This window comes from Schistocerca serialis, chromosome 5 (genome assembly GCF_023864345.2).
Source record: "Schistocerca serialis cubense isolate TAMUIC-IGC-003099 chromosome 5, iqSchSeri2.2, whole genome shotgun sequence".
NCBI lineage: Eukaryota > Metazoa > Arthropoda > Insecta > Orthoptera > Acrididae > Schistocerca > Schistocerca serialis.
In genome coordinates, this window is record NC_064642.1 from 328,327,359 (window position 1) to 328,353,663 (window position 26,305).

Consider the following 26,305-nt stretch of genomic DNA (forward strand, 5'->3'; position numbering starts at 1 on the left):
TATTGAATTGACTTTCATTTTTGTGGGGAGCTTACACATGGCTCAGATTGCTAGTTCTCATTTAATTGTCATTGTCAATAAATTATTTTATTTGCTGGGAGGTTACACTTGGCACTATTCCCATTAACATTTAAATATTGTCTTTCGAATTAAATTTGTGGGGAGGTTACAATTTCAACAGTTGATAACTGTACGTTCACTTCTCCTTTCGTAGAGGTGTACGCACTAAACGCAGTGTTGTCTGCCAGTTAAGGTAAGCAGCGGTCAGTGAGCAGTCAATACCGGCCGATGTCATTCCACTTTCTTCCATTCAACACTATGGCATCAGCCATCTCCCCGGGAGTCTTCAAAGAGTGCGCGTACAGTATATGACAAGCGCAGCATGAAGAATCTCTGACGGCAGACAGTCTCAACCTCTGGTTCATTATCAACTTGTCTAGCGGAGAAGGCGAGCAGGATAAGACAGAAGACGCCCGCGCCGTCGCTGCACTGTGGGGCGGGCTGCTGAGTGCTGGCAGGAAGCGCAGCTCGTATTTCCGCGCCGCTACCCGCCGCCAGCCACCGTGTCTCCACTTTCCAGCGCGCGCCTCTGCGCGCCCTGCAGACAGCGCTCTCCGCCAAAGCGCGGGCGACACGCCAGCTCTTCCCCACTCCTCCTCCACCGATCTCTCTGTTTTTGCTGCGTCCGAGGGTACATAAAACAAAGGACTGATTACATGGTTAACTGAGTCTCAGGCAACGCGCAAACAGCATTAAGGGCAAAAGGGCATTGAAGGCATTTTCCAGAAAAACAGGAGGTCCACATGACTGATATGCACTGAAATGACAAAAGTCATGGGGTTCCTGCTAATATCGTGTCGGACCTCGTTTTTCCCGGCATTGTGCAGCGACTCGACGTTATATGGGCTCAACAAGTCCCAAAATTGTTCAAATGGCTCTGAGCACTATGGGACTTAACTTCTGAGGTCATCAGTCCCCTACAACTTAGAACCACTTAAACCTAACTAACCTAAGGACATCACACACATCCATGCCCGAGGCAGGATTCGAACCTGCGGCCGTAGCGGTCGCGCGGTGCCAGACTGTAGCGCCTAGAACTGCTCGGCCACTCCGCGGCATACGTTTGACCCCGGCCGGCGACATGGTGGATCTCGGAATATTGAATCTCCTAACTATTTTCGAAATGGAATATCCCATGTGTCTAGCTCCAACTACCATTCCGCACAAAGAGTTTGTCAAATCCAGTCGTGCGGCCATAATCTCGTCGAAACATTTTCACACGAATCACCCGAGCACAAATGACAGCTCCGCCAATGTATTGCCCTACTATACCTTCTATACCTTGTGTACGCGATACACCGCCATGCGTACACCTGAGTGCACAGACCAGAAACCAAACATCTAGAAGCAAGTCGAAACACGAACAGCAAAAACGGAAGTACAGCTTAGGAGTTTGCTAGAAATACAGGAGATTCACACAAGTAAGAGACGACGGGACCTCAAAAAGTAACCTATACTTGTCGATTGTCAGAGGAGGGTTTCCTGCAAACACAGTTATGTTGTGGTACAGATAACAGGTGCATCACGGCGTGGGACTCAAATGGCGCAGCAACGGGAAACTTACTCCAGGTTGCGCTTGATAGTAGGATTTTTGCGGGTAAAGCATCTAAATTGCACACACATTCACGCCAAGGCCGCACAGACTTGGAGGTTACTGATCGAGACGGTAGGCCACCGACATCGACCACAGACGACGATAGCCAGGCAATGAAGGAACTGATTCGCAGAAGTTGCATATTTTCCTATGAAGAGGACTTTCAATCAGTGGTTCTCGTGACCGGGGAGTAGATTTCGATTGCTGAAAGATTGGTAGAAATTTCCGACCGTTGTTTACAGAGAGTGTCGTGTATCTGTCTCACTTTGAAGTATAGTGCAGCACTCCATAAAAGTTACTTCTTGCGCCATAATAATGTGTAGCTTTCAAGTCTCCTCGTATATGCCAGTAAGGAAACATCTGGAACCAATCAGAAACACAAACATTTAAAACAGAAATAAAGAGGAGTTTCCCAGCAACATAGGACATCTACATGAGTAAGATAATGGTGAGCAAACATCTAGAACCAAGTCAGGAACGCACAGACCGAAACATCTTACCGATAAGTCAAGATGTCCTGAGGCATCCGAGGGACAATATATTAATCTCTGAGATTGCTTGGAACATAACTACTCAGTAATACTGTAAGATGGGCAAAACTGCGTTCTGCTCGTGAAGACGTATCAACTACACACTCGACTGATAATAGGACAATGCGCAAGTATGTGAGTTACAGGAATCATCAACGTTCTTAGCTGGTGGTCATTCTCGTACGAGTAACAGTTGTGCAGATGTGTCAGGAGTGTGGTTTATAGAATCAGGTTAAATTTGGATCAACCGAAACGTAACTTACGTATCCTAAACTATTACTACACTACTGTTGATTGTTGCTCAAAGAATATAAGATATTCGAAGAAAATGTGGACAAGGCTATGCACGAGCGACTACATCCAGAGATAGCATTACGTCTTGCTGATAACCCGTGGGACTAGGATAAACAGCATCTGAATCCCTTATGGTCATCGACATGCAGTTTTCCATAGCTTTTTTAAATCGACTAAACTGAATTACCGGATGGTTCCTTTGAAAACGATATGTACGATTTCCTTTTCCATCTTTGTGCTATCCGAGTTTGTACTCTGTCTGCAACGACCTCTTCGTGGACGGGACGTCAGACCCCAAACTTCCTTCTTGTAATAGGCGGTACCACCCATCTCAGCTGCAGCAATCACTGTGAACAGAACAGCCTACAAAACATCAGCACAAATTGTCCGCAAAAGTCTTGAAGATTAAATTGTTCGGACGGTGGTTCCAAAAGCTATTGAGCAGAGAAACCAAATGAAACCTTGTTTTGTATTTTGAATTAGTATAGGAGCTAACCACTGACTCGTGGAATGCGACGCATGAATCAATTTAACATTTGCGCGCGGAACGAAACTGTAGTGGTAATCTCTTGGTGCGGGTGGAAGGCAGCACCGGTGGATTTATGGATCACCATGTCATTCGAAAAGACTGTATGACGACTTGAAGGTATGGGAACTAAATTCTCTACTATATACTCCAGTTATAGGCAAATCTCCTACCACGGGATACGGTGCACGACTTGCAACACTGTGGAGCTCAAATGTAAATGGCCCACATGTTGTTCGTATTTCATTCTTATCGAATTTATTTATTCGTCGTAAGGCATATATCACAAAATGCGTCATATAAACTAACAGTAGAACGTTGTAACACTGTAGGATATTAAAACGGAAGTGTAAAAGACAATAATATAGCATAAATCACAACTGATAATCAAGAAATTTTAATTTTATCCACATTCTGCGGTTTCAAACGTGACTGTTTTCAATACACTGGAAGTATGAATTAAAAAACGTCTTCAGTCACAACTTTTCCTTTTTTTATTAAATACACGACGCATTTAGGACACTGTGGGTCCATCATCTGGTGTAATTTGTCTTAATACATGCTTTGTTTTTCTCTTGAATGAGGTGAAATGCATTTTCCTGCCATGAAAAGGTTTGATGTTAACGTAACAGAAATATGCATTTCACCTCATTCAAGAGAAAAAATAAAGCATGTATTAAGACAAATTACACCTGATAATGGACCCACAGGGTACGAAATGCAGCGTGTATTTAATAAAACTCGAAAAGTTGCGACTGAAGGCGTTTTTTAATGAATACTTCCAGTGTAATAAAGAAAATGTCATAATTCACAGTTGGACATATAGCAGTCGCACTATGGGGAAGCTACACGTTCTACAAGTGAAGAGCGTCAGAACTCATGGCCGGCCGCGGTGGTCTAGCGGTTCTAAGCGCGCAGTCCGGAACCGCGCGACTGCTACGGTCGCAGGTTCGAATCCTGCCTCGGGCATGGATGTGTGTGATGTCCTTAGGTTAGTTAGGTTTAAGTAGTTCTAAGTTCTAGGGGACTGATGACCACAGATGTTAAGTCCCATACTGCTCAGAGCCATTTGAACCATTTGCCATTCAGAACTCATGCCATCGTTGGCCCTGATCCAGTTAAGGGGTGACCAAACGTAACGTTGTCGCAACCTGGCTGGGCTAGCTGTTATGCACATGTTATTAAGTTCCGCACACTGCGTTAACGCATCTACCGCGTCTGTAAATAGAACTAGGGTGCTTCAGTCTATATCTCCGTCCACTCATTCAGTGGACTGGAATCAGCAGTTATCGTTTTTCCGGCTACCCAACACAACTCACGTCATAGCTGGAGCTGAGTGTCGAACTTTTTGAGCAGTGACGAAATGTCTTTCTGGAACTCAACAGTAATCTGGCTGACTCCTTTGCGCGTCGATGTGGAGCAAATTTATTAGTTTACAAAAGCTGGACTTCGCGTTAGGGGACACGAGGTGCGGTTATCTTGTTTCTGAACTATTCAACAGGTTAACTAATTTTCATCTGATACCGCACATATATCAACTATGTAACATCCACATCGTTATATTACACTGAAGATTTTCCCTCTCTATATAATATGAAACTGAATGTGACTCTTTATCTTTAAATAATGCCTAATGTCTCGTCTGATACCGTAACTGTTTTAACCAGAGCAGCAGAAGAGGAACGATCATTAAACAATACCTAGTTCAGTGAAAATCGGGAAAAACCATCAACCGTCGAAACGGGAAATGCTTTTCCCGTCGGCCAAGATTTTCCTTTCCGTTGACGGTGAAGTTATACAGGCGAGACCTACTGTTTCAATGGGAGTCAAACCTCATTAGTGTTGACAAAAAGAAAACGTAAGGATGGAAATCGTTTCTCAATATAGTATATCAAAAAGCACTTTACAACTCTGAAAATTCTTACAAACTTTTTCATATTACTTACAGACTTAAATTCATCATGAAGGAAAATAAATGAAGTGTTGATTTTCTGGTAAGGCGTCCGGCATTTGCTAAATGTCCGGTTTCCATGTAAGTGAATAAGCCGAGGTGCGCGAATTGCACGGCCACCATGCACAGTGGATCTGGCACCTCTTGACTTTTAGTTTTGGGGAATCATCAAGGCTACCTTGCCTTTTACATAATTACAAGCTTCTCTGTCAGAGTTCAGAGCTAGAATCTACGTCAAAACGGAACAAGTCCTGTGTGACGTACTGCAGAGAAGTTTGATAAATCGATTTCAGATGGGATGTGTGCCACATAACCATGAAAGTCACTTTTAATCTGTTTAGGTACATGCAAATAAAACGTGATGTATTTTGCTATAAAAAGACACCAAAACCATATTAGTAGGTTAATGGATAAATCAATAGAGTTTTAGAAGTGTAATGTCTTTTTTGATACACCCTGTATTTCTTAACGTCTAAAAATGTTTTAATGACAGAAAGACATGTAAGTGGCTAATAAAAGTGCTTATAGTAACAATTATAATAACTTAGCCTTCTCAGTTTTCTTTCATCAATTCTTTATTTTGGTTTTAATTGTTATGTTAAGAATGCGTCGCCAGATTGAGCAAGTTTGTCACAGTTGTACAAGTTGACTTACATGCAGTTAAGCAAAGGAAACAATCTTTCAAAAGTTCATGTCTCCACCTGATAATTCAGCATCGGAACTCGTTTCATTTGACGCTGTTTACTTAAATAATTTCGTCGTATTATAGCCCATCCCAATCTCTACCCTTCGTGATTTGAATCACTGATTCGTCCATATTAACAACGACCTGTACGCAGTGCTTAACTTCCCGTCTTAAACTTTCGCAGGTCGGTGGCACTAATGCCCCTTCGCGATGGGTACAATGCAGAGCAATCCCGGAAGACACTACTTACCTAACATGACGCAGTGAGCCGACATGTCAGTACACTGCTTTCCTTTTAAAGGTAGCAGTCAGGCTGCATTTGAGCGCTCTCTTGCATTTACGACACAGAGGTACTACTCTTGCACATTCTAAAGGGCTTAACGAAGCCCATACTGGCTCAACTAGCTACAAGCCTTTGCAGAAAAAGCCACAGGACCGAGCGAGATGGCACGGTTGTTAGCATACTGGACTCGCACTCGGGGGAACGACGGTTCAAACCCGCATCCGGCCATCCTGATTTAGCATTTCCGTGATTTCCCAAAATGCTTCAGGTAAATGCCGGGATGGTTCCTGTTAAAGGGCACAGCCGATTTCCTTCCCCATCATTCCCTAATGTGATGGGACCGATGACCTCGCTGTTTGGTCCCCTCCCTGAATCAACAAAAAAAAAAAAAACGAAAGAAAGAAAAGAAGCCACTGGAGAAATGAGCAGAACGCAGTGTATATCTGCTGTCGTTGAGGAATTTGGAAGAAATGTACTTCTGGTCTGACTTAAATTGTCTGTATTATTGAATACCAAATTTTGAAAACTAGTCACCTATTTCTTAGCTAACGACATTATTCCCTTCATATTCACAGATATTCATTTTTCTCTCTTGAAATGGCGATCACGTGTTGATACTGACATTTACTGAAGGACGTCACATTACGTTCTGATGTATAAAAACAATAATAGGACTGGCAGTTACCTTAACACGTAGGACAAAATACAGGGTGGTGCACGAAATGTGTTACCATTTTGTTTTTTAATATAAACTTTATTGTCAATACAATCTGAAAGGAACATATATTACAATGAAGAGCCGCCCATGAAGATTTGTTCTAACTCACCACATGCTCAATATGTCCACCATTTCGTTTCCTAACTTCCTTCAAACGAACACTGAAGTTAGTGATTACCCTACGGCACATTTCTTCCGTAATTTCACTGCAGGCTTGAAGAATAAGTCTTCTGAGCTCCATTAGATCACTTGGACGTTTCGGGAAATTTTTTTCCTTTAGGTTCCCCCAAAGAAAAAAGTCAGATGGATTGAGGTCTGGGCTATTGGAGGGGGGGGGGGGGGGGGGGGCAGTTTTGTCCGTCATTGAAGCGACCAGGAAACCTGAGTGAAATGATCCGCATGTTGAAATGCTCGTGTAAAAACTCCAACACAGTGTTTGCAGTATGTGGCCTTGCTCCATCTTGCATGAACCACTGCGTGTTGAAGGGCAAGGCAGTAGCAAGAAGCTGTGGAATTTAATGGAGCTCAGAAGACTTATTCTTCAAGCTTGCATTGAAATTACGGAAGACATGTGCCGTAGGGTAATCACTAACTTCAGTGTTCGTTTGAAGGAAGTTAGGAAATGAAATGGTGGGCATATTGAGCATGTGCTAAGTTAGAACAAATCTCCATTGACGGCTCTTCATTGTAGTATATGTTCCTTTCAGATTGTATGACAATATAGTTTGTATTCAAAAACAAAATGGTAACACATTTCGTGCGCCACCCTGTAGTTGTTCACTTTTCCATGCTTTTATGTTTTAAAAGCAGGATACAGTCGTTGAGTGTGAGTTAGTAACGTAAGAAATTGGAGTTGAATAGTTTACGTATCTGTTGAGCATACCATCTTGTGACATGTGGTTCTGACAAGGTAGAATGCATAAAACTGCCTCTTTGACTCCGCATCGGCATCCTATCTCAGTCATGCTAGGTCTTGCCATTTGAACACAATCTGAAATTGGATGTGTGCTCATCTGAAAATTCAAGTCGAAAGAAATCAATGGCTTTGTTGATGATCGGTTTTAAATCATTGTTAACTCTTAGACGGCCAGATACATTACACTTGAGGACAACCAGGTTGTCTTCGAAACATCAACATGAAGAATTAACCAATTCCATCACACGAATGGGTTTCTATGGATGGTGTACTTCAAATTCAAACTCTCCACTGTCATTCGAATGAACTCCCATTTCGTATTCTAACTCCTCTGCGAACTGATCCACATGCTCACTGGTATTCGCTGCATCGTGGGCCAAATAGCGTTTATGCTGTCTGTGCTCTCTGCGCAACACTTTCTCACATCTGCAGCTGCACTCCTCAAGCCCCCTACGGTGTGTAACGGAGGGCACTTCCGTCCTACTATCATCCTCCACCGCCCCCCCCCCCCCCTTGTCGTTTCAATCGTGAATGGTGCGTGAGAGGAACGACGATCAATAAGGCTCCACATGAGCACTAATACCTCTGAGCTCCTCGTCGTTGTGTTTCGCAAGACGTATGTAGGAGAAAGAATATATTTCCCAACTCTTTCTGGAACGTACGCTCCCGCGGTTTCAACAGTAAACCTCTCCGTCATAAACAACACCATTCTTATGGTGTCTGCCAAAGGAGTTTGTTGAACATCTCCGTAAGGTTGCGAGAATAATTTTCTCAGCGGCAGCCAGAGGTAAACTCACCTCCATATCAGCAGAGACTAATACAAACCAGGTAAAACATAACACATTGTTTCCAATGAATCTCAATCTCTTGGGTGGTGGCTTGGGGATACGTACTCCACTGAGTCTATAATCCACCTTTTTATTAATCTTAAGATGTTTCTGGTAATTCTGGTTCATTAATGACTTTTAAACCTCAACATCTCACGTAATTTTTGGAAATTTCACACATAATCTTGCTTTCGTTGTTAATACATAATTTATAAGCTGAAGTTGCTAATAACAGACATGAATATTGATCAGTTATTTAAATGGGTACAACGATTTTTCTGAAGTGCGGTGGAGAAAAAAATCTGCCGGGCCGTGCCGTAGCACAATGAAATTACATACCTCATGTACAAGTTTTTATTCGACTTGTTTTGTGTTATTGTATTTTTAGATATACAATTTTTTTAATTATTTATAAATTTCGTTACGCCCAAGCAGATGAGTGAACTCTCATCCACTCCCCTTTCGCTGCAACCCGCTGAAGAAAAGGCGACAGTATCACTAAAATATCAGTTCTCCGCGGTATCCCTGTAAGTGTTCTTAACTAATCATTTTTCGAAAGTGTCGTAGGTTCAAAGTGCTAGAAAGGATTGGTATTGTGTGTCTGTAAACTTGACCACAAAAGGAGGAAAGGGATTTAGGAACTTTACGTCTCATTCTAATCGAGATCATTAGAGACGGAACACTTGTCCAGTGGAGGTGTGATGTGGGAGGAATTCGATCATCGTCGTAATGGCCTGAAGCCCACGGCTGATTGACTGTACCGGAAATTGAATGCTGATTGACTGTACCGGAAACTGAGTGCTACCCTGCCAAATAAGAGTCGAATTCCTAATATAATATTTCTCACAGGACGGAATGTCACAATACGTAATAAGAGCTGTTTGTGGTTACTATTAATTCTCATGGGATGATTATTGTTATTTTAGAAAATTGCATCAGGCAAAAATGAGAAATCCAGGAAAATAAGACATATTATAGAGATTACCCAAATAGATGATATTATCTTTTATTCATAACAGTTCACAGTAGCTTTACAAGAAAGTTCATTGTAGGTGGAACCTCAGAGCTCAGCAACACAGATTTCGCCATTGTGCGGCAACAACAGTGACAGATTCTGAATGTTGGTGTAGTAGGCGTTCTTATGTTGCTTCTGCGCTCGTTGGAGAAAGATGGTAGCGTTTAACAATGAAAAAATCTCTATGTTGTCGGATTATAGAAATGTTCAGGTGCACCGCGAAGGGAATTCATGGAATCCGCTATTTAAAGAACAACTTCAGGATGACAAATACACAAAGACGAGACAGGAAACTGACATCCTGCAACATCAGTCTTGAAGAACGCTGCGGCAAGAACACTTGTCTCTCTGGTCTAACCCCCGGCGTCGTTGACCTGTCAGAGACGAGCCGGTAGGTATTTTACTCAGTTGCCCACAGAAATGCGGGTCGGGTAGGTATATAACTGATAAGGTTATAGATTCCGCCTTGTCGTCATCGCCATCGTGATTGGACACGGCCATTCTGTAGTCGTGTGTCTAGTTGAGTCTGTTCTGTTTGATGGCCGACAGTCAATAAAAATATCATCAGCGGGAAACGGTGTCGTGAACTGCACACAGACAGCACGGGACCTGTAGTTGTGTTCCACTGCGGTTCTGACATATCGACGAGTCGCCGACAGGAGGTTAGTCTGAGTGGGCTGCCACTGTGCAAAGAAGCAGGGACGACGTCTTTGTAATAACCTGGAGGTCTCAACGCCATAATGAAACGCTTCATCATAAACTGCATATCAAAATTTTGTCACTCTCATTCGCATGCAGGTAGTTCCTAGTTTTTAACGCAATGGAGCGTACATATGAAATGTAGTTTGGCCTACCCCTGACAAATAACTGTAACTTCGTATTAATGTGTATACGTAAATACATGAAATTTGTGTCCTGCGTATTCCATGCCTTACAGTGATCCAAATTTTATTGAATTACGCCATTCTTACCATTCTGCTTGAATCGCTCCTGTCTAGAGCCTTTGTATCGGGAGAATGACTCATGCGTGCACAGTGTCAGATGGTCTGAAGCGGGTTCAGTCGAGTACGGAGTTCTAATATTCATCCACCAGAGTTCAGTAGCGGACAGAGACATTCAAGAAACAGGTCAAGAGAATGTTTTTGTGAATTGTTCCGTTTATTTCTTGAAGCCTTTTTTGTTTATTTATATTTGTAGTGTGAATGATGCGTGAACGTGGTGTAAAGTAAATATGTAGATCATTGTTCTACTAATGAACGCTGTAGTGTGAGAAAGTTTTAAAACAGTGTGAATGCAGACGACGGGGAAGTTTGTATATAATATGTTAAGTAAGTTTATGTTAAAAGGAAAGCTAATTCCAGTGCAAATTAAAATAGTTAATAACATAAAGTATAAACAAAATATCAGAATGTTAAATATTTATTTCGGGATAAAGTACAGTTCGAAAGTCTTTGTTGATTGGTTAGTCATGAAAAGCGCGGACTAACGCTGGAGAATAATGTTTTCCTATTGGCCTTAAAGAAAACTGACCAATCAGAACGGAGTATTCGTCGCTCATCTTTTCTCATGGAGGTAGAGAATGCTTACAGCAGTCAAGGAGTCGGAACCCAGCCTTTCGGTCGTGTGTAGTATGATCTCCGAAGGAAGTTATAGTTTGCCGGTTTTAGTTGTGCTACATGCCTCAAAAGTGCTTTATAGTGAAGGCATATTTATTCCGGTGTGTTTTTTTAGAAAGTATGGATTTTTTAAGTAATTTTGTGTATGAGAGAAGACAGTAATTCCGCGTGGCAAATTGAGCAGATTGGTGACTAAAAACTTGAGTGCATTAGACACTGATAAACTTAATAGTATGGCGAGCATTTTCATTTAAGAACAATCCGTGCTTAGTAGCTCTTCAGGTTTCGGGAAATACGTTATCATAAACTTGCTAACGTGAATGAAAGGGTTTGTGCATGACTGTGTTATGTGAACTTCTAATTCTCGACTTTAGAATATACCGAAGTTTTGCCAGTATTTTCACCTTTCATTCAAAATTAAGACCTTTTTCAGAATCTTAGAATAGTTACTTTGTATGTAGCCTGATGCGAATTGCAGTACGGTAGCTTTCTGCTTGGCTTTCCTACTGACTATCTGCTGCAACGAGTTCACAGGTAGGTGCAGGACAAAAGGAACCGCGCCGCCGCAAGCTGTAAGTCATTTATCTTTACTTCAGAAAACAGACGAGTTTTCAGATTTCGCATCCATTTTCAAGTGTCTCCTACATAAAATGTGACTGACACATTATAATATGCCAATCGCCTTTCTTGTAAAAAACTAGTTGAAATTGGACGCAAATCTGGGACAAACGTGCACTTACAACTAAAAATAAAAAGTTGTAGGGAAGACGCAAGCCTTTTGCTATTAACTAACTGGGGAATTAAATTATAAGTTATATAATTATTTGCATTCTGACAGTCTTCAGTAACTTGATGACAGCTGAATTGCTATACGTATGTGAACGAACGATCTAAGAATGCGTTAGAAAGGCATGACACCCATGAATTGCTTGGGTATGCGTTCCATCACAGAACGAAGAAAAAAGCGCCCACAGAATTCCAGTGGAAGTCAGCAATCAGACAAGTCGGATATATTTGCCTTGTCCCCTGCCGATCAAGTAGCCCACAAACATTGATAGTTTTCACAATACCTATGCCTACCCACTAAATAAATACAATGGGAATGATTTAAGTAATTAAGCCAAGCAGCGTGCGATGGAAGATCGTATTTCATCACTTTAGCACATAACCAATCAGCACTCAGTTTCATTGTATAACCACTACACCACTAATTGTCTGAAACTAACCAGTTACTATTGCGGTAATAGTTACGACTCGTCCATTTGACGAATAATTCCATTCAGTATTGTATTTCCTCGTTGACCATGTCTATAGAGTGAAATTGTTGATATAAAGTTCTATCAATCTTTCCTATTTATAGACACAGTCGACGAAAAGATACAATACTGAATGTGTGTGTGTGTGTGAGAGAGAGAGAGAGAGAGAGAGAGAGAGAGAGAGAGAGAGAGAGAGAGAGAGACGGAGACTAATTTGCTTGTATCTTTTGTTTGTCTTCTTCCTTACTGTTGTCGTAATCTGCATTAAAACCTACACTGCTGTGTTCAATGGATTTGTGTTCAAGCTAAAGTTTGCTATAATTGGAAAACTGTGAAGGAGAAAAGCCCAGTGAAGTTCTGTGCAGGAAAATTTATTTCTAGCTAGAGTATGTAAAATGTTTGAGTGTAATTACCTTCTTCACATTTATAACATAGACTTCGGTGATGGTTTCGTTGAAGGTCTGAAGAGCTTACTACAGTCACGAATCATTCCTCGTTGATTAAAAGATGAAATGCAGCTAGTGCAAGCAAATAAGTAAATAGCTCAGCTGGTATTGTCCGGACATAAATTCGTGCCAACCTTGACCTATTCAGAGAACAGGTAACCCACAGTTGGTCGAGGTGCTTCGTCGAAGATTTGGACATAACTGGACGTGTAGTCCTAACGGCTCGATGTTAGTCGACGAAGTTAATGACGGCGTCAGTTACCAAAAATAACAACCGCGTTACATTAAATTTGAAATCATTTTAATTAATCTTGAACCGCCATTTTATAGCACACAGAAAATTCAGCTTCTTATTGATATTCTGATTTTCTTAAGCAACTATATAAACATGAATCAATTTATCTCATTATGTTACGGGAAAATCTATTATTCACAGCAATATTTTCATGCAATATTTAAAAAATTCTACATTACACTGATGTGTTAATCGATCGACTGAGCTGTTTCATAGTAATTTGGAACACTATGAATGACGGTGAAATCTCAGTCATAATAAGATCAACGGACAAAACATTAGTCACCCCCCCTGTGCACGCACAGATTAATCATTATGCCTCTACAGGTGGAGCAGCGATCTAGTCGCGTCCCTAATCACGCGCGCATTGCCTTTACATGAGCGTAAAGCAGTAGCGATCAGTGAGGCGTTGATGCTTCAAGCGGACGTTATATGCACACATGGGTAAATGTAAGGACGTGACAGAGTGGCAAAAAGGGATAATCACGCTTGGCGGTGCCCATGGCCATACGGTGTGAAGCTGCTGTATTTGTTGGCATTTCGCGGCAAGGCGGACTGTTCAGTGTGTGTTCAAGCAGTGGTGTAGCACACGTGGCCACGAAGCGCCATATCAGAATTGTACTCGGAGAAAGATCCTGTGAGAAGAGCTAGAGACGCGTTTCACAACTTGTGAATCAAAATCGCTTCCAAACCCGACTGGAATTGCTGCAGGCAGTGAGTGAAGGTCCATCCCCACCTGTTACCGAGAGTACGCGGCAGGAACTGCATGAAATGAGCATTAGGGGTCGCTCACCTCGCAGGAGGCCTATTGCTAACACAGGCGCATAAAGAAGACAACAGCAAAGTTTATCAGGTTGGAAGAATATGTGATTGGTTTTCTGAACACCTCCCCCCCCCCCCGCCCCCACCACCACCCCTATTATCTCTCGGCTGGCCTGCAAAATCACCTGACTTGAGCCCCACGAAAAATCTGTAGTGCATATTGGAACAGTGGGTAAAACACAGACATCAGTATCCCCGATATTTGGTGGAATTGCGCGATTAAATCTTCAGCGAGTGGCTTAACCTGCATAACCTTGTGGGTTCACTTCGTAACTGAATCCATTCATTGATCAAGTTCAGTGGCAGAATTACACTGTATTAAATGCAGTTTATAATGATTTCTCTAGGGGTGACTAATTTTTTGTCCGGTGAGCTTATCGTTGCAAGACCTTATAGCTAGTCATAGGAAGCTGTATTAATTACCCCTGACTGTTTGCTTACCACCATCTTGTTTCAATAAATGTAAATATTAAGACAGGAAACAGAGAAAAAAGAATTCTAACAGTCTCAGTGCTAAATGGTATTCTATCTTTTGCAGAAGCTGTGACATACCAGAAGAATCATCGCAGTGGATTTGAGTAACATTCTGACAAACAGTGCGACCAGTTTAGGTATGTGACTGCATAAAATATTCGTCTACTCCACGCCTTTGAAACGCGCAAATTAATGAAGGGCATATTTCAATAGTAGTACAAGTCCATTTTTGTTCATATTGAGTTACAGAGTACTGAAAAATCTGCAGTTGAGATACCAGAAATATTCAAGCATATGCTTCTTGCTAGAGATGAACCTTTCTTTCTGTTTGTTTGGCTCATTAATTTCAGAAGCATTATAGACAGAAAAGGGTAGGTAATGAATTTGTACCACTATTGACATAAGCCCTTCATATCAACTAGGTCTGATTCAAGAGTGCGACTAGACTGGAAAAATTAGTTGGATTCCCAAATGAACGTCAAAGAAATGTAGTTTTATTCTTCCTATTTTGCGTAAACTGTCTCCTACCCACACATACCGGGATCGTTCAATACGGGTGATAATACTGTACGAAAATGCCATTTTGCAAACCTTACTGATCTTTAAACCCATGAGTTGCTAACAAGATGATAACAAGGTTCACTTTGTTCGCTTAATAAATTTACGGTGATCATATTTCATGCAACAACCTTCCACAAAAATATTTTTGCGAAATGACTTGACGTCCATGAAATTGAATAACCATGACTTGTGTTAATTTATCTATTATCAATCAACACTAAAAGAAGATTACTGCATATGAAATACAACTGATACCGACAAAATTTCAAGATATATCTCCTATAAGGCCCATTCATGATTTATTTTAGACCCTTTTCCACAATAAAGTCGCTACGTTGTCGATCTTTCATATCATAAACTAATAGATACCATTGTGAGCCGTTTATGTACCTTCTCTTCAGACCTAACGAAGTGTACTTATGGATTTTGTCACACTTTTTTTTTAATCAAGAGAAAATATATTACATGCATCTTCAAAGGACGTAAATTTACGGTCCTACGAAAAATAGCAACTATATTTCTAAGAAACTCTAGTCACCTATCTTTTCAATCTCGTTTTATCTGTCCTAATCTGTTTGTTGTTGTTGTGGTCTTCAGTCCTGAGACTGGTTTGATGCTACTCTCCATGCTACTCTATCCTGTGCAAGCTTCTTCATCTCCCAGTACCTACTGCAACCTACATCCTTCTGAATCCACTTGGTGTATTCATCTCTTGGTCTCCCTCTACGATTTTTACCCTCCACGCTGCCGTCCAATACTAAACTGGTGATCCCTTGATGCCTCCGAACATGTCCTAACAATCTATCCCCTCTTCCAGTCAAGTTGTGCTGCAAACTTCTCTTCTCCCCAATCCTATTCAATACCTCCTCATTAGTTATGTGATCTACCCATCTAATCTTCAGCATTCTTCTATAGCACCACATCTCGAAAGCTTCTATTCTCTTCTTGTCTAAACTATTTATCGTCCATGTTTCACTTCCATACATGGTTACACTCCATACTAATACTTTCAGAAACGACTTCCTGACACTTAAATCTATACTCGATGTTAACAAATTTCTCTTCTTCAGAAACGGTTTCCTTGCCATTGCCAGTCTACATTTTATATCTTCTCTACTTCGACCATCATTAGTTAGTTTGGTCCCCAAATAGCAAAACTCCTTTACTACTTTAAATGTCTCATTTCCTAATCTAATTCCCTCAGCATCACCCGACTTAATTCGACTACATTCCATTATCCTCGTTTTGTTTTTGTTGGTGTTTATCTTATATCCGCCTTTCAAGACACCATCCATTCCGTTCAACTGTTCTTCCAAGTCCTTTGCTGTCTCTGACAGAATTACAATGTCATCGGCGAACCTCAATGTTTTTATTTCTTCTCCATGGATTTTAATACCTACTCCGAATTTTTCTTTTGTTTCCTTCACTGCTTGCTCAATATACAGATTGAATAACATCGGGGAGACGCTACAACCCTGTCTCACTCCCTTCCCAACCACTGCTTCCCTTTCATGCCCCTCAACTCTTATAACTGCCATTTTGTTTCTATTCAAATTGTAAATAGCCCTTCGCTCCCTGTATTTTACCCCTACCACCTTCAGAATCTGAAAGAGAGTATTCCAGTCAACATTGTCAAAAGCTTTCTCTAAGTCTACAAATGCTAGAAACGTAGGTTTGCCTTTTCTTAATCTAGCTTCTAAGATAAGTCGTAAGGTCAGTATTGCCTCACGTGTTCCAATATTTCTACGGAATCCAAACTGATCTTCCCCGAGGTCGGCTTCTACTAGTTTTTTCATTCGTCTGTAAAGAATTCGCGTTAGTATTTTGCAGCCGTGACTTATTAAACTGATAGTTCGGTAATTTTCACATCTGTCGACACCTGCTTTCTTTGGGATTGGAATTATTATATTCTTCTTGAAGTCTGAGGGTATTTCGCCTGTCTCATACATCTTGCTCACCAGATGGTAGAGTTTTATCAGGACTGGCTCTCCCAAGACTGTCAGTAGTTCTAATGGAATGTTATCTACTGCCGGGGCCTTGTTTCGGCTCATGTCTTTCAGTGCTCTGTCAAACTCTTCACGCAGTATCATATCTCCCATTTCATCTTCATCTACATCCTCTTCTATTTCCACCATATTGTCCTCAAGAACATCGCCCCTTCCACCTTTCTGCTTTCCCTTCTTTGCTTAGAACTGGGTTTCCATCTGAGCTCTTGATATTCATGCAAGTGGTTCTCTTTTCTCCAAAGGGCTCTTTAATTTTCCTGTAGGCAGTATCTGTCTTACTCCTAGTGAGATAAGCCTCTACATCCTTACATTTGTCCTCTAGCCATCCCTGCTTAGCCATTTTGCACTTCCTGTCGATCTCATTTTTGAGACGTTTGTATTCCTTTTTGCCTGCTTCATTTACTGCATTTTTATATTTTCTCCTTTCATCAATTAAATTCAATATTTCTTCTGTTACCAAAGGGTTTCTACTAGCCCTCGTCTTTTTACCTACTTGATCCTTTGCTGCCTTTACTACTTCATCCCTCAAAGCTATCCATTCTTCTTCTACAGTATTTCTGTCCCCCATTCCTGTCCATTGTTCCCTTATGCTCTCCCTGAAACTCTGTACAACCTCTGGTTAGTCAGTTTATACAGGTCCCATCTCCTTAAATTCCCACCTTTTTGCAGTTTCTTCAGTTTTAATCTACAGTTCATAACCAATAGATTGTGGTCAGTGTCCACGTCTGCCCCTGGAATGTCTTACAATTTAAAACCTGGTTCCTAAATCTCTGTCTTACCATTATATAATCTATCTGAAACCTGTAAGTATCTCCAGGCTTCTTCCATGTATACAACCTTCCTTTATGATTCTTGAACCAAGTGTTAGCTATGATTAAGTTGTGCTCTGTGCAAAATTCTACCGGGCGGCTTCCTCTTTCATATCTTACCCCCAATCCATATTCACCTACTATGTTTCCTTCTCTCCCTTTTCCTACTACCGAATTCCATTCGCACATGACTATTAAATTTTCGTTTCCCTTCACTGTCTGAATAATTTCTTTTATTTCATCATACATTTCTTCAATTTCTTCGTCATCTGCAGAGCTGGTTGGCATATAAACTTCTACTACTGTAGTAGGCATGGGCTTCGTGTCTATCTTGGCCACAATAATGCGTTCACTATGCTGTTTGTAGTATCTTACCCGCACTCCCATTTTTTTATTCATTATTAAACCTACTCCTGCATTACCCCTATTTGACTTTGTATTTATAACCCTGTATTCGCCTGACCAAATGTCTTGTTCCTCCTGCCACCGAACTTCACTGATTCCCACTATATCTAACTTTAACCTATCCATTTCCCTTTTTAAATTTTCTAACCTACCTGTCCGATTAAGGGATCTGACATTCCACGTTCCGATCCGTAGAACGCCAGTTTTCTTTCTCCTGATAACGACATCCTCTTGAGTAGTCCCCGCCCGGAGATCCGAATGGGGGACTATTTTACCTCCGGAATATTTTACCCAAGAGGACGTTTCAACCGTTCGCAGTACCAGCACAGCAAGGCCGTTTTGGTTAGTGTTACAAGGCCAGATCAGTCAATCATCCAGACTGTTGCCCCTGCAACTACTGAAAAGGCTGCTGCCCCTCTTCTGGAACCACACGTTTGCCTGGCCTCTCAACAAATACCCCTCCGTTGTGGTTGCACCTTCGGTACGGCCATCTGTATCGCTGAGGCATGCAAGCCCCCCCTACCAACGACAAAGTCCATGGTTCATGGTTCTGTTTAATAGTCACAATTGTCAGCCATATGCAGTACTTACCCATACTCACTGAAGGGGAGATGTTTCAAAACGCCTGTCTTGAACTTTGTGCTGGGTGCTAAAACCTTCCACAGGATGGTAGTAGGTGATTGATGCATTTCTGACTTAACAGCAGACGTAGGCCAATATCAATCTCTCCAGTCACGTGGTGCTTTATTTTTATGTTTCCGTTTTGGCGTGGTGTATTTAGAAATATTAAAGATTATGCTTTTTGTCATAAGCACAACGGCCAAATTTTAGTCCCCTCCAAGACAGACCACACTAATACTGTGTAACACCGCCTTTGTGCATGATAGGAGGAAGAGAGTCCGCAAGGATACCGTATCCTTCTGGGGTACCGGTTGTGCTCTTTCTCTTCTGTATTTTTACACCCGTATTTTTGGACGCCATTCACTTGGAAGACCTCACAGAGACAGAGATACGGTACGTTTCAATTCAACGAGCTGTCAGATGCAACCTGATAGGTAAATAACAACGACTCAGTTCTCAGACACTTGTACCACTGGCGTGCCACATAGAAGCTGATTGTGGATAAGCAGGCTCATGAGCCTTCAACCAATTTTGTATGACTTTCCTCAGAAAATGAAGAATTTTAGGAGGGTATTTTTTCTCATGTTCACATACATCATGACTATTTTGAAAAAATGCGTAAATAAAATTATTTCGGAGACCAAATTGACATCTGACTTAAGTTATTGCTCAACATGTTCCAACATAACGGAACAAAATTTTATAGGTATCAACGGTAATAGTGTTCAGACACGAAAATTATGAAATTAGATTCGTAGAGGAGGATCCCATCTGCAGAAAGACGAAAGTAAACATACCGCGCTCTTTAGTCTTTGACTGTTACTGTTTACATAACTACTAGTTTTTACGGTGAAGATAATTGCGAAACCAGAAAGTGACAAACTAAAAAAAAAACAACAACTGTACCGAAAAACACAGAACACCAGGAAATCACAGCATGTGATAACAAACACGAAAATTTAAGAAAAAAACACTGATAATGCTGTAACTTTAGCGAAACATGTCTGGATAAAAGAAGGAAATTTATGTTTGCTCAAGCGCATCCCATCCCAAAACAAAATTATTTGTAAGCAGAGAGTTTCAACCTCAAGATGAAAATCTCCTTTCAGATCACTGTACTTTGTCCAAGTTTTTTCCATTAATGGTTCCCACGCAGAATTTTCTGCAAAATATCCATTTACGGCTGGCACAATCTAGTCACTGGACTCACCTAGCTTCGCATATTCTTTGTAAGTGGAAATGTATGAAACCATAGCGAGGGAAATCTGCTGAACGGAATGAACGTGCAAAAAATTTGTTCTTTAGTTCCCTCTGTTCTCCAATTGCTAAACAGCTTTCGTGAGCTGGTTCATTGTCGTACAAGGTGTACAACTTTGCTTCCGCCGTTTGCCGATAGGTGGCGGCAACGGTAACCAGCGGTCAAAAGAAACAGATCGCAGACGTCAGGCAGTTAGCTTGGACCTCGGTCAACATAACTTCACTCAAACATTAGTCGATTTTTGTCTGCATCATAAAGTTGTTCTTGATTGAAAATTTCAGTTTAGGAGCCTAATTCTCGTCATTTGTGGGAGGTGTTGCTGGTTTGTTTCAGTATGAAGAAAACAGCGGCTGAGTCTCATCGAATGCTCTCAAGTGCGTTTGGTAAGGACGCTATTAGTGAAAGAACGTGTCGTGAGTGGTTTCAACGCTTCAAGAACCATGATTTTAACGTCGTAGACTGGCATAGTGGTGGAAGAGAGAATGTTTTCGAAGATGCACAATTGGAGACATTGCTGACTTTTCGACTAGTGGGAGTGACACAGCAAGCCATTTCAAAACGTCTCAAGGCTATGGGCATGATACAAAAAGAAGGAAGTTCTTATAATGATATTTTTCTTTATTCGTGCAGATCCACTGCTTACGCATTTTTCACACATTTGGTACTGAAGTCATTTACTGTTTTACCTAGAGACCTATCTATGGTTTATTGTTACGTTTACAAAAGCTCCTCTGAATATACGTATTCCTGTGGACTCTGGTTGTCCGGAGTTGAGAGTAAACGGTTCCATTATAAAGCTGACGTGGTCTTAATCGTATAAATAACAAACAAAAACTTCTAGTTATGTTTATAATTATTCAGTACAACAAAAATAATATAAGCGCGGTGCACTGGAACGTCTCACTGTATTACTGCTACCAGATTCACACTAGGCAAAACCAATACTACACCATCGTGAAAACACGCACATCTGTGGCTGTCAAAGTATGTGCTACCTATACTCGCCGATATCGTGTATAGACTGCCACCACAATCGCGCTAGTGCACACCTCCGTTGAGGGTGCTACTTTTATTCTAGTGATTTATTACATTCCCATGGCGTCAAACAACCTCTTTTTCAGAATTAATGAAATTTCTTATGAAGTAACATGTAATATTAAGTTATGCTGATGGCCAGTTATACAAATAATTCAGTGCATCCAGACGATATTGGGAGTATCTCACAAACTTCTAGTTGTATTCGCTTACAAGTTGTGTTTGTAACAAATTAAACTGCACCGTGCTTAAAGCGAGTGGAAGGGCTAAAACGACATACAAAGAAAAATCAGTAGAAAATTTTCAAAATAAAATCAAACTGAATGCTGTCGTGATGAATATCAAACGATACCATTTGATCAGAGGATTGCGAAACTGAAATAATATTTTGTCGAGGCAAACTGTTGCTATTGTCAAAACTTCCTAGCAGATAAAAGTGCGTGATGAACCAGGATTAACAACCAGGACCTTCGTCTTTCGGGGGCGGGGTGGAGACGGGGGGCGGGTTCAAATGCTCTACAAGCGGAGCTATCCAAGCACGACTCACAGCTCCTACTCACAGCGAAAGGCAAAGGTCCCCGGTTTGAGACCAGTCCGGTACATAGTTTTACTCTGTTAAGAACTTCCATATCAGCGCACACTCCGCGGCAGAGGAAGAATTAATTATACGAGGCTATTCAGAAAGTAGGTAACGTTTCCGTGTGACGCCGCTAGGCGCTTGCTGATCGCGTAAATTTTGATATGTGCCTGCTCGGCAACTCAGTCGGCATCCATCCGTGCCAGCGGGGACGTCTGTGCGCGTCCCGTTTTTTCCATCTACGGATTTGAAATGTGCGCTGCAATTTAAAATCCCGCCAGTTGTAAGGTGCTGTCTGTGATAGGTTTTTGTTGGCAAAAGACCTAAAAACTATAGAAATTTATCGTGAACTGTGCAAAGTGTACGGAAACAAGGTAATGAATTAATGTTCCGTCTGGAAATGGTGCATTCGGTTTAAAAATGGCCGAACCAACGTTCATGATGAAGAGAAGAGCAGACGCCCGAGCACTGTGACTATCTTGTCGCTGAAGTTGATGAAACGATTCGTGAAAACCGTCGCTGCACAATAACGGAGATTTCGCTTTCGTTTCCACAAGCTTCACGGACTATGTTGTTTGAAATTGTCACTCAAAAGCTAGGCTACCACAAATTTTGTGCACGGTGGGTGCCCAAAATGTTTACGGAGCACCATAAAGAACAGCGAATGGGGTCAACGTTGACACTTCTAGAGGCCTACCACAAACATGGTGATTCATTACTGGATCGAATCGTAACCGGTGACGAGACTTGGATGAAACACGTCAATTGCGAGAGAAAATTACAGTCCATGGAGTGGGGGCACACAAGGTTCCCCCAAAAACCAAGAAAATGTTTGTAAATATTGCCAGAAAGGAAGTTGATAGCGACAGTGTATTGGGATAGGCAAGGTGTGCTTCTTATTGATTTTCTCGAACGTGGAGCAGCCGTAAATTCTGCCCAGTACTGTCAATCTTTGCAGAGCCTTAGAAGAGCAGTTCAAAACAGACGCTGAGGAAGGCTGACATCCAAATTTTTGTTTTTGCACGACAATGCCCGACCTCACACGGCAAACCGCACTAAAGAACCCCGTACTTCATTAAAATGGGAAATTTTCCCTCATCCGCCCTACAGCCCCGATCTTGCACCAAGCGACTTCCACTTGTTTCCCAAGATGAAGAACTGGCTTGCAACGCAGCGCTTTGATGGCGACGCGGCACTCCAGGCGGGCGTGACTCACTGGCTGAATCTCAAGCGGCAGAATTTTAGCACGAAGGTGTTTCATAGCTTGTCCACCGCTGTGATAAGTGCCTCAATATGTTTTGTGAGCATGGGGAAAAGTAGTGTGTCAGTCGTTCTTTCAGATGCATATAATAAAATTTATTTCTTGTTCATAGTTTTTTTTCTTTTTTAATGCCAAAACGTTCCTTACTTTCTGAATAGCCCTCGTATTACAATTATCCACGTAACTTTATCTGTTTTAACTAATTAATAATTATTAAAACTTGCCTTTTCGATAAAAATAGTTATCACAGTCGAGGTATTTAGACCTCGTGAGTCACCTGTAATACACCAGTTGCTTCAAAAGATCTTTACAAAAATAGCATCAAAATTTAGATGAGCAGTGTTCTCATATCAGGCTTTGCAGGTCTAATCGATGGAAGCTAGTACCCTTAAAACCTATCACATCACTGCGCACAGAAGGTGGTTCTACATCTACATTTATACTCAGCAAGCCACCCAATGGTATGTGGCGGAGGGCACTTTTAAGTGCCATGTCATTACCTCCCTTTCCTGTTCCAGTCGCGTATGGTTCACGGGAAGAACGACTGCCGGAAAGACTCCGTGCGCGCTCGAATCTCTCTAATTTTACACTCGTGATCTCCTCGGGATGTATAAGCAGGGGGAAACAATATATTCGATACCTCATCCAGAAACGCACCCTCTCGAAACCTGGACATAAAGCTACACCGCGATGCAGAGCGCCTCTCTTGCAGAGTCTGCCACTTGAGTTTGCTAAACATCTCCGTAACGCTATCAAGCTTACCAAATCACCCTGTTACGAAACGCGCCGCTCTTCTTTGGATCTTCTCTATCTCCTCTGCCAACCCGATCTGGTACGGATCCCACACTGATGAGCAACACGCAAGTATAGGTCGAACGAGTGTTTTGTAAACCACCTCCTTTGTTGATGGACTACATTTTCTAAGGACTCTCCCAATGTATCTCAACCTGGTACCCGCCTTACCAACAATTAATTTTATATGATCATTCCACTTCAAATCGTTCCGCACGCATACTCCCAGATATTTTACAGAAGTAACTGTACCAGTGTTTGTTCCGCTATCATATAATAATACAATAAAGGATCCTTCTTTCTACGTATTCGCAATACATTACATTTGTCTATGTTAAGGGTCGGTTGCCACTCCCTGCACCAAGTGCCTATCCGCTGCAGATCTTCTTGCATTTCGCTGCAATTTTCTAATTCTGCAACTTCTCTCTATACTACAGCATCATCCGCAAATAGCCGCATGGAAATTCCGACACTATCTACTGGGTCATTTATATATATTGTGAAAAGCAATGGTCCCATAACACTCCCCTGTGTCACGCCAGAGGTTACTTTAACGTCTGTAGACGTCTCTCCATTGAGAACAACATGCTGTGTTCTGTTTGCTAAAAACTCTTTAATCCAGCCACACAGCTGGTCTGATATTCCGTAGGCTCTTACTTTATTTATCAGGCGACAGTGCGGAACTGTATCGAATGCCTTCCGGAAGTGAAGGAAATGGCATTTACGTGGGAGCCTGTATCTAATATTTTCTGGGTCTCATGAACAAATAAAGCGAGTTGGGTCTCACACGATCGCTGTTTCCGGAATCCATGTTGATTCCTACAGAGTAGATTCTGGGTTTCCAGAAACGACATGATACGGGAGCAAAAAACATGTTCTAAAATTCTACAACAGATCGACGTCAGAGATATAGGTCTACAGTTTTGCGCATCTACTCGACAACCCTTCTTGAAGTCTGGGACTACCTGTACTCTTTTCCAGTCATTTGGAACCTTCCGTTCCTCTAGAGACTTGCGGTACACGGCTGTTAGAAGGGGGGCAAGTTCTGACTTTCAATACATGTTAGGAAAGCCCGGGAAGGTTTCTAAAAGACAAACCAAACGGGAGTACTTGAACCGCACCAAGAAAGATAGTTAAGTAAATATAATCGAAAAGATCGATGTAGAAAGAGAGTGATAATAACAAGCAATTTTATGCAGTGGCCGAAAGTGTCTGTCATGTTACATGATAACCAACTTTTATTAGGTAGCGTTTAGGTTGTGACGAAAAATCAGTTTACACCTAAGAAAAAAAAATTTTGGAATAGATCGAGTGGTCGCAAACAATCTCGAATTTACGAAAAAAGCGGCGTGTTCAACAGAATTATATCAAAATCATTTGCTGGGTAATACGTAAGAAGGTTGAAGGTTCCATCAACGACGAGGCCATTGGAGACAGCTCGCAAGGTTTTCAAATTTCCTTCGTAGTGAAGGATTCCTACTGCAGAGAGACTGCAGAGAGACGAAAGGAAACAGGAGTCGGGCCATCTACATGTATGGGAGGTGCCTGATGGGCGAATACCTGAGAGCGAATTCTAGAGATCCTGGTACTACCACGAGTAAATCTGTGCATGTCAACTCAGGCTCCCAGGTAGATGCCATTTTCCTTGGCTTCCGGAAGGCGTTCAATACAGTTCCTCACTGTCGCGTGATAAACAGAGTAACAGCCTACGGAATATCAGACCAGCTGTGTGGCTGGATTAAAGAGTTTTTAGCAAACAGAACACAGCATGTCGTTCTCAATGGAGAGACATCTACAGACGTTAAAGTAACCTCTGGCGTGCCACAGGGAAGTGTTATGGGACCATTGTTTTTCACAATATATATAAATGACCCAGTAGATAGTGTCGGAAGTTCCATGCTGCTTTTCGCGGATGATGCTGTAGTATACAGAGAAGTTGCAGCATTAGAAAATATTAGCGAAATGCTGGAAGATCTGCAGCGGATAGGCACTTGGTGCAGGGAGTGGCAACTGACCCTTAACATAGACAAATGTAATGTATTGCGAATACATAGAAAGAAGGATCCTTTATTGTATGATTATATGATAGCGGAACAAACACTGGTAGCAGTTACTTCTGTAAAATATCTGGGGGTATGCGTGCGGAACGATTTGAAGTGGAATGACCATATAAAATTAATTGTTGGTAAGGCGGGTACCAGGTTGAGATTCATTGGGAGAGTCCTTAGAAAATGTAGTCCATCAACAAAGGAGGTGGCTTACAAAACACTCGTTCGAACTATACTTGGTATTGCTCATCAGTGTGGGATCCGTACCAGGTCGGGTTGGCAGAGGAGATAAAGAAGATCCAAAGAAGAGCGGCGCGTTTCGTTACCGGGTTATGTGGTAAGCGTGATAGCGTTACGGAGATGTTTAGCAAACTCAAGTGGCAGACTCTGCAAGAGAGGCGCCGTGTAACTTGCTGTCAGGTTTCGAGAGGGTGCGTTTCTGGATGACGTATCGAATATATTGCTTCCCCCTGCTTATACCCCCCGAGGAGATCACGAATGTAAAATTAGAGAGATTCGAGCGCGCGCGGAGGCTTTCCGGCAGTCGTTCTTCCCGCGAACTATACGCGACTGGAACAGGAAAGGGAGGTAATGACAGTGGCACGTAAAGTGCCCCCCGCCACA

The 26,305-nt window shown here is 41.8% G+C and overlaps 1 protein-coding gene across 1 annotated transcript in view; it reads left to right on the top strand.

Moving 5' to 3' along the window:
• LOC126481269 (cadherin-23) overlaps positions 1 to 26,305 on the top strand; it is a 505,796-nt gene that overhangs the window by 119,970 nt on the left and 359,521 nt on the right. Inside the window, exon 2 of the mRNA XM_050104895.1 lies at positions 14,373 to 14,445. The gene's annotated coding sequence lies outside the window, so the exon portion shown is untranslated. The remainder of the gene's footprint in view (positions 1 to 14,372; positions 14,446 to 26,305) is intronic.